Here is a 13,002-nt window from a genome sequence, read left to right as displayed (position 1 = left end):
TATCATCTAGCATGTGTTGCCATGTGACACCAAACATTGAATATTACTAACAAGAGGATGGGGATTTAAGTGACAAAGCAGAAGACAAATTATAGGAAACATTAATAAATATTATTTTAGCAAATGTCAACCATGATCTGTATGGAGACTTTTTTATGTTTGTACTACGGTACTACACTGCTCTATAAAACCATTAGTAAATATGTTTGGCCTCTGTCTGTTGAACATTTACAAATGAGCTGAATGTCTGCATGACTCATATGTTCTGCAACCCTGCTACATGTTAACCAAGATCTATTCGTTCTTTAACAAATGTAACAAAGAGGGATTCTCCTCCCTAGGAAAACTTTGCAAAGAATTTGTTAGAATTTTTGAGAAGTTATTATTAGAGTTCTTTTCCATGACACGAGCAATCTGGACCATACTGGGCAATGTCGAGCTTGATTTGTGATGCCTATTGTGCATTAACTTTGAAAATGACAATGTAATCTTACAGTCACAAACATTAAGTGAAGCCTTTAATTGCAGTGAAATATCCACAGCTTCTGTTTTTCTTTCTCCACGCTGACAAGTGGACACATTGGAAAATATGCAAAGTTCAGAGATGACAGCCTGTATTTTATCTACCTATTCTGGTTCCAATCAGTTTGTCAGTCTATTTTAAACTAACGTCATTTTAACTCCAGTACCTCAAGCAATCAGCTCCCAGCTCTTTTGTCTGCCTTGTAAGTGTAATACCTAATGTTTACCTAGAAAAACAGGTTTGCCTTTTGTCTAGTGGGTGGGAATAGGGAAATACAGTCTAAGATTAAGCAAATGTTTTAGTGGGTTTTCTTTTCAGTTTCGTGCCAGTCACTAATGCAACCTCTTGACCAGAGAATATAGAAATAACTATGGTCAAAAGCAGGACCTGAATTAAATTCAATGGCTTCCATTAGAAACTTTCTGAGTCTCACATCATCCTTCAGGATTGCAAGATGTAGCAAATACCCATGCTTCAGAAGGTAGGAAATATTGTTTTTTTTCTCTTCAAGGAGTCAAATTTACAAGAATGTATTATATATACTGGAGATATAAATCCAATCATGGTAGCTGTCAGTATATTTCAGTATTTATGTTTATTATCATCATGCTGCATAAAAACTAGTAATTACTTGTTGCTAACTGTTCTTTTTATCTTTATTTGTATGTTCCGATACCTGTCTGTTCGGCTCTCTATTTAAATATGACATCCCAAGATAAATTGTGCAGTTTTGCCTTAAATAGAACCATAAAGTTATAAAAGCCTATAAAAGCCATTTACTTACTTAAACATCCAGGTTTTAAGCAGTTATATTGTATTACACTACACATTGTTCATGTGTATGTCGTGCACATATATTTACAGTACTATATTATGTTTTCCTTTGTGGACTGTTTGCAAGCCTAATGATATATACATTATCATGTTATGAATTGTTTAGTAAATGTTGAGTAAATAAGTAATTTCAATAATCGTGAGATACGCAAATGTCAGAGTCTATGATGTACAACAGGGGAGGGCTAGCAAATTATAGCCTGGGGGGCAGGACTCAACTCAGCAGCCTATTAGGAACATTTTAAAGGAAACAAAATGCAAGTGGCCCAGTAACCCAACCCAAAGTAGCCCACTATTGAACTGGCTCTGGGGGCAGATGATCCCCTGCCTCCCAGCCAAGCCTGCCCCTGTGTCCAACTAACTTACTAAATGTGTGTATATTTTTACTTATTAGAAAAGGTGAAGTTTTTCCATCAATGGGTTAGTAACTGTGTTTAAATATAAAATAGTATGCAATTTACCTAATGCTGCAAGCTTCAACTCTTCCAAGAGCAGCATCTTCGATAAGAAGTCTAGTCCCTGCCATTCCTGTCTTAAAAGGTTTCATTGTAGACAGCATGGACTAATGGCTACACACATTAGTGACATTGGTTGCAATCAGCTACTGTGGCTATGGTGTTCTGCACAATACATTATAAATTGACTGGCATTTTTTACTAATTCAATTAAATTGAATATTTTTCTTTGAGAATAACATTTTCATGGTTTTAAATTGTGATCTATTTTATTGTTTGTAAGCTTGCAAGCAAGGTTCTCTCACCTCTTTGTTTTACCCAGTATTGTTTATTACTGTGTTTGTCCCAAATTGGAAAGCGCTACGTAATTTGCTGGCTTCATATAAACAAATGTTGTTGTTGATGATGAATGTTACCGTTTAATGTACGATCCAGAATAACAACTTTATGGGGTCATGGGGTTATTTTCTCAAGAAATGCAAGGCTGTAGATTGTAACATGACCTGAAACACTGTTTTGCCTAGGCTGGTAGTAAAATCTGGAAGGCAGTGGCACACGCAGGGGGAGTTTCTGAGTCTCTAGAAACCCCCCCTGAGCTAACTAAGTGGCCACTGTCCTATACAGCAGCCGCGGCGCTGTCTAAGAAGCGTCCACAGCGGTGCTGTATACACTACAGCACCGCCGCGGATGCTTCTTAGACAGCTCTGCGGCTGCTGTATAGGACAGATCTGACGAAACGGAGCTGCTGCGCATTATCATACAGAGTTTGCGGAAAAGGAAGAGGACATCAGTTTTGCATATGTGCAAACCTGATTTTCTGCTGAAGTAACACATTCCTGCAAAATTGATTATTTAAGTTATGCCAGAGCACTACTAAAATGATCAATTCTGTGCATGCATAGAAATAGTTAACTAACACTTCAGTGTTACTTAAGATTATAGTTGCCTACTCTCCCGGAATGTCCAGGAGACTCTCGAATTTCTGGGAGTCTTCCTGGACTCCAGGGAAAGCAGGTCAATCTTCTGGTTCCCGGGCTGCTTCAATGGTTAAGTGACAGGGGTGGGCTTAGTGACATGATTTGCACTTCATCGTGGCCCACCCCCTGCTTTAATAGGTCAGTAAATGTGATGGCAATCAGGGTATGGGGCCAATTGGTGTGACTCACCGAACCTCGTCCCCACATGATCATCACCCCCCCAATCTCCCGGAGCAGAATTTGCCAAACTTCGCAAGTATGCTTAAAGTTTATGTAAGAAAAGTTACTAAGGATAGATGATTTGCATAGAACACACACAATTACTTATCTAACATCACTTACTTAGTTAAGGTGCTAATAAAGGCACTTACTAAATGAAGTTTAGATCACCTGGGTTAATGTCACAATAATGCTTAGTGTGGGTTCAGTCATTCAGTTTGAATCACATGAGGTGGGAGAGACATTTTTATATCTGTAAACATTTCTCTTATGCTCCAAACAATGTCATTAATGTTGGAGAGCTATGTCAAAATGTTAAAATTGCTTAAAGCATCACCTTATAAACTGTTATGAGTGACTGTGTGTGGATGTAATGTCTGGAATGTTGGCAGGTTTTGTGTAAGTTAATAATGACAAGAGACCTTGCAAGTTTCTAGTTGATTTCTTTTATTCATTTTGTATCCAATACAATATTAAATCCTAAGCAGAGTAATCACATTGCAGCTTTGTCCAGGTGGAAATTTGGAAATTTATTTCAGAAAATGCTGGTGTGTTTTTTGGATTTTTTTTTTAGAATCCAATTCAAGTGAATGGATAGGCCATTTAGGCCTAATTATGCTGAAGATTTTCAATTATGCTCCAAAAAAGTCCAACTTCTTTTTCAGCCACCTCGACATCTATCAAATCTGTATTTTCATGACTACAAATCTGGATATTTTGTAAGCACTTTCACAGAAAGCATGAAAAAGCCGATTGGTTATATTTCTCCTAATTTTCAGACCTAGAAAATGGGATGGGAACATTGTTTTTTGCATTTTGCAATGCATCAATTTAGCTAAGTACTTTATTTTCATGTAAACTGTGAAGCCATATTAATTCATTTTATTAATTTATTAGGTATACCAAATAGGTGTACAGTACTTTATTCATGTTTTAAAGAGTCAATGAATAAATTTGGGAGCTACTGCAATTTATGAATGCAAAATATATTACAGTTTACCTAATTAACATTGCTTTCTGATGTGCAGCACCTTCCTGATTAAGGTGCACATCTATAGCCTTGATTTTTCATCTGAGACCCTTATGGGCTAGATGAGTTTCCCTCTATACCCAGCCCTAATAGATGAATTGTAAAATTGATCTGATAGTAACACACAGAGGAGAGTAGACACTAATACATACTTCCCAACCAGAAAAGGGTTGTATTCTCATGGAAAATGGGCTTGATGTGGTAAAATCATGGCATGGACTAATTTCTCTTTATTATGACATAGGAAATAGGTTATACCAATAGATCGTTTTTACATGGATCCGTGCGAGCTGAGACCACTGCACCTGCCTGATCTAACAGTGGCTTGACATGATGATGTCACAGGATTCTAATTCTAATGTGCACCTACCTATTATACTCAGCATTCACGCTCTCTATTTGATTTATACATAGCAGGCAGTGTGAATGCCAATTTTTGTTACATTTAAAATAAAAGTTTAAATGTTTTTTTTTTAAAAAAACTTGAAACTAAAATGTAAAATAAATAAATTCTACAATGATTAAAATCTTTCATTACCGTGGCCAGCTAGAAGCTTCATATCGTTTACTACATGCAAAAAGTTTGATGGAAAAATAAAGTCTTCCATTTTCTCCTTATGGGTATCTCTTCTGGCATTTAACAGCAGCCTTACCATTTATTTACATTTCTGACAGATGTACTCATGTTTACCAACATCTGATCCGACCTGGTTACAGTGTAATTTTTAATGGTGAATAAAATGTCCCTATTAATAAAGCGTCTCATTCGGATGAGCATGCTCAATATGCTGGGATATTTTTGAGACAGGTTTCTCACAGTATGGATCATGTAGAGTTGGAAACAAATTATGTTTGTGGCATATAATACGCTTTTTTATTTCTGAGTATGCGCCCAAGACACTAGTTTCGGAACTAGATCCATTACTTTCTTTAGAAAGTGTTTGGCTAGACATTGCATCAGATATTCGGCTTTCTGTGTCTAAAAAGATCACTGCAATCAGGTAGTGAATTTTGGGTGCAGAACAATATCTTTGTTTTTATTTTAGTACGGTTTCCCTGCAATAGTATCTCACCACTGCTGTTACTAGTGTCTCAACCTCTCTCCTCTGAAGGATCAGGGACATACTCGCCTTTGCTGCTATAATCAGAGCTGTCACCAATGCCATTAGAAATATTGATATTTAGCTTTGCAAAAAAAAAAGATATAGATAAATATAACCATATCAAAAAGAGACATTAAGGCTGTGTCATACCCAACTGTTCCTACCATCCTTCGGGAGAAGGCCATGATAGTCTCTCCCTCCGCTTCCCATTATGTGTTATCATATATATATATATATATATATATATATATATATATATATATATATATATATATGGTACACCTATTACTAGGTGTACCTGAACACCTGCTAGTTAATGCAAATACCTAATCAGCCATTCATGGGGCAGAAACTCAATTTATAAAAGCATGCAGACATGGACAAAAATTGCAATTATTATCGGACCAAACACCAGAACAGAAAAGAAATGTGATCTAAGTGACTTTTACTGTGGAATAATTGTTGGTGCCATACGGGTTGTTTCAGTACCTCAGAAACTGTTGATCTCTTAGGATTTTTACACGCACCAGTCTCTAGAGTTTACAGAGAATGGTGCTGAAACGAAAAACATTCAGTGAGCGGCAGTTCTGTGGGTGGGACTGTGTGGATGTTGGTACAGCACGAGTCACTCACAGCCTCTTTATGCACAGCCCCCACCCCTCTCAGCAACAGGCAGCCTCACTATTGGCTGCCTGTCGCTCTTCAATGACGGGACCCCCCCACCCTGGAAACCAGGTCCACATAACCACCCCGCACTGCTCATCACTTCAAAACCCCCTCCCCTCCCTATGCCAGATGCCCTCACAAAAAAAAAAAGTTTTCCTCTTGGCTGGCCTGAGCCTATTTCTGTGGAGAGGCTGCAGCCCCATGAGTCCCATTGTGAAAATGGCCCTTGCTATACCTACCTATACTCTACCACAGTGTATCATGTGAGAGTGCTTCTGCCTCCTGATTGGCAGCACCCACTTATAAATTGCTGATGGCCTCCCTTGCCAAGTGAGCTGTAGACCAGAGCTGGATTTAGACCTCATAGGGCCCTAGGCAAGATACTGGTTTGTGGCCCCCCTCTGTAAAACAATCCATAGCACTACTTTTTTATTAAATCTTTTAGAATGATTACTTTTCATTACTCACGTTTGCTGATGAAAAGAGAGGTTATTTCAGTCCCTGCAGGTTGATATTATTGGTCCAACTCTGTGCACTGTACCTTGATCCTCCGTATGATGTCACTTCAGTCCCTGCACGCCCAGTCCAAGCACACTGTGCCTGCGCAAGCTCTCACAGCTCCCTCCTACAAAAAATGTATTTGGGCAAATAAGTTGAAGAACAGAAGACAAAAAAATGTCCCCAACTTCATCACTTTTATCACTTTTGCTCCTCCTTCACACTGTTTCCCCTTTAGTACACTGTACTCCCTTCATCATCACACTGTGCCCTCAATCATGCTTTTGCCCTTTTATCATCACACTGTGCACCCTTCATCATCACACTGTGCCCTCCATATTTTTGCTCCCCTTGTTTATTTCCGCTCACACTGCCTGTTCCACATTTCTGTCATTATGCCCCTCATGCCCATCTGTTCCATATTTCTGTCATTATGCCCCTCATGCCCCTCTGTTCCATATTTCTATCATTATGCCTCTCATGAACCACTGTTCCATATTTCTATCATTATGCCCCTCATGCCCCTCTGTTCCATATTTCTGTCATTATGCCCCTCATGCCCCACTGTACCATATTTCTGTCATTATGCCCCTCATGCCCCTCTGTTCCATATATCTGTCGTTATGCCCCTCACGCCCCTCTGTTCCATATTTCTGTCATTATGCCCCTCATGCCCCTCTGTTCCATATTTCTGTCATTGTGCCCCTCATGCCCCTCTGTTCCATATTTCTATCATTATGCCCCTCATGCTCCTCTGTTCTATATTTCTGTCATTATGCCCCTCATTTCCATATTTCTATCATTATGCCCGTTATGCCCCTCTGTTCCATATTTCTATCATTATGCCCCTCATGCCCCTCTGTTCCATATTTCTGTGATTATGCCCCTCATGCCCCTCTGTTCCATATTTCTATCATTATGCCCCTCATGCCCCTCTGTTCCATATTTCTATCATTATGCCCCTCATGCTCCTCTGTTCTATATTTCTGTCATTATGCCCCTCATTTCCATATTTCTATCATTATGCCCGTTATGCCCCTCTGTTCCATATTTCTATCATTATGCCCCTCATGCCCCTCTGTTCCATATTTCTGTGATTATGCCCCTCATGCCCCTCTGTTCCATATTTCTATCATTATGCCCCTCATGCCCCTCTGTTCCATATTTCTATCATTATGCCCCTCATGCTCCTCTGTTCTATATTTCTGTCATTATGCCCCTCATTTCCATATTTCTATCATTATGCCCGTTATGCCCCTCTGTTTCATATTTCTATCATTATGCCCCTCATGCCCCTCTGTTCCATATTTCTGTCATTATGCCCCTCTGTTCCATATTTCTATCATTATGCTTCTCATGAACCACTGTTCCATATTTCTATCATTATGCCCCTCATGCCCCTCTGTTCCATATTTCTATTGTTATGCCCCTCATGCCCCTCTGTTCCATATTTCTATCATTATGCCCCTCATGCTCCTCTGTTCTATATTTCTGTCATTATGCCCCTCATTTCCATATTTCTATCATTATGCCCGTTATGCCCCTCTGTTCCATATTTCTATCATTATGCCCCTCATGCCCCTCTGTTCCATATTTCTGTGATTATGCCCCTCATGCCCCTCTGTTCCATATTTCTATCATTATGCCCCTCATGCCCCTCTGTTCCATATTTCTATCATTATGCCCCTCATGCTCCTCTGTTCTATATTTCTGTCATTATGCCCCTCATTTCCATATTTCTATCATTATGCCCGTTATGCCCCTCTGTTCCATATTTCTATCATTATGCCCCTCATGCCCCTCTGTTCCATATTTCTGTGATTATGCCCCTCATGCCCCTCTGTTCCATATTTCTATCATTATGCCCCTCATGCCCCTCTGTTCCATATTTCTATCATTATGCCCCTCATGCTCCTCTGTTCTATATTTCTGTCATTATGCCCCTCATTTCCATATTTCTATCATTATGCCCGTTATGCCCCTCTGTTTCATATTTCTATCATTATGCCCCTCATGCCCCTCTGTTCCATATTTCTGTCATTATGCCCCTCTGTTCCATATTTCTATCATTATGCTTCTCATGAACCACTGTTCCATATTTCTATCATTATGCCCCTCATGCCCCTCTGTTCCATATTTCTATTGTTATGCCCCTCATGCCCCTCTGTTCCATATTTCTATCATTATGCTTCTCATGAACCACTGTTCCATATTTCTATCATTATGCCCCTCATGCCCCTATGTTCCATATTTCTATTGTTATGCCCCTCATGCCCCTCTGTTCCATATTTCTATTGTTATGCCCCTCATGCCCCTCTGTTCCATATTTCTATTGTTATGGCCCTCATGCCCCTCTGTTCCATATTTCTATCATTATGCCTCTCATGAACCACTGTTCCATGTCTCTATCATTATGCCCCTCATGCCCCTCATGCCCCTCTGTTCCATATTTCTATCATTATACCCCTCATGCCCCTCTGTTCCATATTTCTATTGCTATGCCCCTCATGCCCCTCTGTTCCATATTTCTGTCATCATCATGCCCCCTCCCTTAATGACTGTTCCAAGTTTCTCTTGCATGGGCACTCCGTTAATTAACTTACCTTTTAATTTCCTTTTCCTTTTTTCCTGTTCTGCTTTCTTCCATTCTTCTTGGCTTGTTTACTTTTTTTCTAAGGTGTGCTGCCGCTGCTCCTCCTCTTCTCCGGCAGTGCTCCTTGCCGACTTCTTACTGAAAATGACGTTGGGCGTGACGTCATCACGCCCGACGTCATTTTCAGTGGGAGAGAAGGTGAGGAGAGTGCTGGGTCCCGACGAGCGGTCAGGTGACTTTTTTTTTTTCTTCTTTTTTTTTTTTGTTAAATCCATTTTCAGCGTGTATTTATGCCGGAGGCCAGAGGGGGATGGCAGGCGGAGGGGAGCGCCCTCTGCCTTGCCTAACCCGCTCACCGTTGGCTCTGGCAGGGTACCATGGGTACCGCTGGGCTCTAGGCAGTTGCCTAGGTTGCCTAGTGGTAAATCCGGCCCTGCTGTAGACTATGGCTCTATAGTGGCACTGCCCAACAAGCTCAGGGTTGTATCAAACTCACAATACAGTAAAAACAACACAAGAGCAGTGAAGTTTTGTTATGGCAACAATGTCCCCCACCTAGTTTCATGACCACAGGTGGCTGCCTGAAACACCCCTATTATAACCCAACACTGTTCCAGATACAGTATTGTGCAATATTATATTGCTGTACTGTAGATTAACTTTTTTTTATTACTTGAATTCAATACTGCCCATTAGTTTATATTTTAGCAATGCAAAAGTTATAAGTTAGATAGATAGGTAGGTACTTTATAAAGAATTGGATAAATTAACTCATATTAGCATTTGTCAACATTGGTCAATTACAACTTGCATTGTTTTGTTATTGCTTTGCTTGTCATTTGGGGATTTTTTAGATTTTTTTCTGATTTTATACATTCCGAAATTTTAAATCAAATGTTCCTACTCCACTGTAAAAAAAGTTGAAAATTGAGGTTTGAATATAAATTTATTGTAAAGTGAAAGCATGTATTTACACTGCAAAAAATATATACAATACAATGTTTTGACTATTCCTTTACTTTGTTGTGCTTATTAGTTGCTGAATCTCCTTTTTATGTTTTGTTATTTTAACATTTGTAGACTAGGAGAATTAATATTTTATTTACCTTAACAGACAATATGGCATTGTTACAATATCCCACAATTTCAACTAGAGAAAAATATTTAACTTACCAGTTAAGTTGCGTACTTGAATTTTTTGTTTTGTTATAGAGATCACAATATGCCTTTAAAAGAATTGGAATGTAGAAGTTTCATCTATTTAAGACATGCTTGAAATTTTGAGAAAATGATAATGGTAGTAAATAAGAACAAAGGCACCTGAATCAATGAGACTCATGTAGTTTCTATTCTAGTTAGTTTTTCACTTTAAGAACATGTGCACAATGGTATTTGCAATGCATTTTAAGTAAGAGCGGATATAAACCGCACTGTGCTTACTCATGCTTACTTTTACCCGCATCTCATTCTGCTTATAATGTGCTCCCATTAAGTTCAACTGAAATAGAACAAGAAGTATTGAAAAGCCCAAAAGTTAGACGTACACTATACGGACAAAAGTATTGGGACGCTTGACCATTTCACCAACAGGGACTGTAATGACATTGTATTCAAATACATATAATTTTATATGGAGGTGGTCCCCCTTTTGCAGCAATAACAGCTTCCACTCTTCTTGGAAGGATTTCCACAAGACGTTGGAGTGTTTCTGTGGGAATTTGTGCCCATTCATTCTGTAGAGCATTTATGAGGTCAGGCACTGATTTTGGACAAGAAGGCCTGGCTCGCAATCTCTGTTCCAGTTCATCCCAAAGGTGTTCAATGGGGTTGAGGTCAGGGCTCTGTGTGGGCCAGTAAAGTTCTTTCACACTGAACTCATCAATCCATGTCTTTGGAGTCCTTGCTTTGTGCAATGGGGCACAGTCATGTTGGATATGAAAAGGGCCTTCCCCAAATTGTTGCCACAAAGTTGGAAGCATAGCATTGTCTAAAATGACTTGGTATGCTGAAGCATTAAGATTGCCCTTCACTGGAGATAAGGGGCTTAGCCCAAACCCTGAAAAACAGCCCCATACCATTATCTGTCTTCCACCAAACTTCACAGTTGACAATGCAGTCAGGCAGGAAACATTTTCCCGGGATCCGGCAAACTCAGACTCCCCCATCTGACTGCCAAACAGAGAAGCATGATTTGTCACTCCACAGAACATGTTTCCACTGCTCCACAGTCCAGAGTCGGTGTGCTTTACACCACTCCATCCGACGCTTGGCATTGGTCTTGGTGATGTGAGGCTTGCATGCAGCTGCTCGGCCATGGAAGCCCATTCCATTAAGCCCTTGCCGCACAGTTTTTGTGCTTACAATATTGCCATTGGAAGTTCGTAACTCTTCAGCTATGGAATCAGCAGAGCGTTGGTGACACCATGTGCCTTAGCAGTCGTTTACCCTGCTTTGCGATTTTATGTGGTCTTCCGCTTCGTGGCTGATTTACTGTTGTTCCTAAATGCTTCCACTTTCTAATAATATCACTTAGAGTTGACTATGCAATATCCAACAGGGATGAAATTCCTAAAACCATCTTATTGCAAAGGTGGCATCCTATCACAGTACCACGCTTGAAGTCACTGAGCTCTTCAGAATAACCCATTTTGTATTACAAATGTGTGCAAAAGGAGACTGCATGGCTAGTGTTAGGACTCTGCCTATATTGTGGCTGCAGTACCTCAATTCCACCAGAGGTGCTGCTGTTTTGCCCCTGAACTTTACACCTCACCTGCAGGAGTTCATCTCCTTACCTGATTAGTACCAGCACCTGTTCCATTGCTTCATATACCTACCTCAGTCAGTGTTCTGTGCAGTTCATCATTTGCTCCTGGGTGCTACTGTTTGTCTCCTTTGAATAACCTGTTCCAGTTTGCGTCACTGCTGTTTGAGCTCTTGTTGTGATTACCGCATTCTGCTTATTTGTCTGTTGCCATGACCTCTGCCTGATTACCGAATTCTGCTTGTTCGCTTGTGACCCTGATCTCTGCCTGGCTTCCAGATTCTGTCTGTATGTTTGTAGCCCTGACCTCTGCCTGGTCACTGGACTCAGCTAGTCAGTCTGCTTCTTTGGACTGCCTTAAGCCTCTTGGCAATTGGGTAACTCTGTCACCTTGATCCTGCATTTGAACTGTTTTTTGTCATTGGAATTATTCCTTGGAACCTGTTGCTTTGTGGATTATTCCTGCCATTCATCACACCTGTTCATATTTGTGTATGAGAGTATACTCGTTATTTCTGCTACTAAAATCTGCTAATTCCATGAACTAAATCTTTGTTCATATTAACTTGCCATAATAAAGACATTTGGTTTTTCTACACCTGTTGCCTCTTCCTGAATTCACTAGGAATCCTAACAGCTAGGTGCTTGATTTTATACACCTCTGGCAACGGGTCTGGTTGAAATGCCTTAATTCAATAATTAACAGGTGTGGCCAAATATCTTTGTCCATATAGTATATTTAAAAGCAAAAATATGTATGGTCTCATTTGGTATAATGATTTTTATTTGCACAGCCATTTACATGCACATAATTTAGTCTTGAAAGCATCATATTATAGCCTGTGTGTAGTCTAAATAAAAGACAAAGAATGCTTTCATGTTCAGTATAAATTTCAAAATTTGTTACCTGAAGTGTATGATCTGGAATAACTCTAAATTTGGTTATTTGTGCACCGGCCACCTAAAAGAGGGCATGGTGGGTTCAGTTTATTTGATGGACACTTTCAGCAATATCTTGTGTGATTGCAGTATGTGATACAGTTGAAGACCAGGACAGTAGATGCCCCAGTGCAGAAATTGTAAATTTGGCACCATTTTCAGAGAGAGTCGGGGTCCTTATGCTTGATATTCAAGGTTACTCTACATCAAATGTAAAAAATATTGAATAAATGAAAACAATTGGGCAATAGCACAATTTTCACCATTTTACTATATAGTACGCCCTTCATAGTATTCAACTTTTGTAACCTTTATACATGCACAACACTAGTCATGCCCAATTATATGCCCATCACAAGCTAAATGCCACTCATATACCCATTACCAGTAAATTTCCACTA

The 13,002-nt window shown here is 39.7% G+C and overlaps 1 protein-coding gene across 1 annotated transcript in view; it reads left to right on the top strand.

Annotated features, from left to right (window-relative positions):
• Positions 1-808: 808 nt before the first annotated feature.
• ITPRID1 (ITPR interacting domain containing 1) overlaps positions 809-13,002 on the top strand; it is a 126,320-nt gene continuing 114,126 nt past the window's right edge. Inside the window, exon 1 of the mRNA XM_075212605.1 lies at positions 809-1,004. The gene's annotated coding sequence lies outside the window, so the exon portion shown is untranslated. The remainder of the gene's footprint in view (positions 1,005-13,002) is intronic.

This window comes from Mixophyes fleayi, chromosome 5 (genome assembly GCF_038048845.1).
Source record: "Mixophyes fleayi isolate aMixFle1 chromosome 5, aMixFle1.hap1, whole genome shotgun sequence".
In the NCBI taxonomy this organism is placed as follows: domain Eukaryota; kingdom Metazoa; phylum Chordata; class Amphibia; order Anura; family Limnodynastidae; genus Mixophyes; species Mixophyes fleayi.
This window is presented reverse-complemented; position numbering and strand designations above follow the sequence as displayed.